Source organism: Entelurus aequoreus, linkage group LG12, assembly GCF_033978785.1.
Source record: "Entelurus aequoreus isolate RoL-2023_Sb linkage group LG12, RoL_Eaeq_v1.1, whole genome shotgun sequence".
NCBI classification, from domain to species: domain Eukaryota; kingdom Metazoa; phylum Chordata; class Actinopteri; order Syngnathiformes; family Syngnathidae; genus Entelurus; species Entelurus aequoreus.
In genome coordinates this window covers 18661096-18661931 of record NC_084742.1, presented here as the reverse complement: position 1 = coordinate 18661931, position 836 = coordinate 18661096, and the positions used below count along the sequence as shown (strand labels likewise).

The 836-nt window shown below is 40.9% G+C and overlaps 1 protein-coding gene across 2 annotated transcripts in view; it reads left to right on the top strand.

Moving 5' to 3' along the window:
* Positions 1-457: 457 nt before the first annotated feature.
* Positions 458-836, top strand: part of si:dkey-6n21.12 (schwannomin-interacting protein 1) — a 16811-nt gene continuing 16432 nt past the window's right edge. Inside the window, exon 1 of one of the 2 annotated variants that reach the window (XM_062066843.1) lies at positions 458-836. This exon is cut by the window's right edge and continues 24 nt beyond it. The gene's annotated coding sequence lies outside the window, so the exon portion shown is untranslated. The other variant, XM_062066842.1, reaches the window with a different exon arrangement.

Here is an 836-nt window from a genome sequence, read left to right as displayed (position 1 = left end):
ATGTATCTGTATGTTGAGCAGTCATACCACAAGAGGGCGCTGTGCTGTAACAGTTCATATGTATGGACCACCTGTTGCATTAAAACTATATCACAGGAGATGTATAGTTAGTTTACCATAATTCACTCTAGGAAAAAAGCTGCCAGAGGCAGAACAGCACCCCCATTTGGCTGAAAAGGGGCATGCAAGTGCAGGAAGTATCCTGTTTTTGTTTGCTAAAATTAATGTATTGAATGGGTCGAATTATCGTACATTATACTATTATTTTTAACTGTTTGATCGTCTATCGTCATCTATTCTACAAGTATGATAATTATAGTACGTCTGGCAACGCTTTTTGTCACTCAGTTGACTCTTCTTAAAACAGTGCCCCTAGCATTTTGGCAGAGAATTGCATGCCACTGACTCAAACCAGATTAAGTTTTAATAGTAAATATTATTTACAAGATGCCTACAAAACTGGAATTAAAAAAACAACTACTCGTTTCATATTTAGTGAAGCCGGTACTCACACTTTTATTCTGAAAACGGTACCGGAAACGGAGCTATTCTTAAATCTGCACTTCGCCTGTTTGTTTCTTTGCGCGGAATTCCTGAAGATTGTTGAATCCTTTGTGAGAATTGTTTGCACGACGTGTGAGGAATTCCCAGCCGAACCACCCCGAAAGCAGACAACTGGGCTTGTAAAGGCAGACTGAGCAACAGGGAATTACCACATTTTGGGCCAAGGCATCGCTCCTTTGGTGGGTAAAAGTTAGTCATAAGTCTCAGATGTGAGCGAAGGAGGAGGAAGATGACGAGGAGGAGCTGAGCTATGTGGCAAAAGTCTTTGGGAA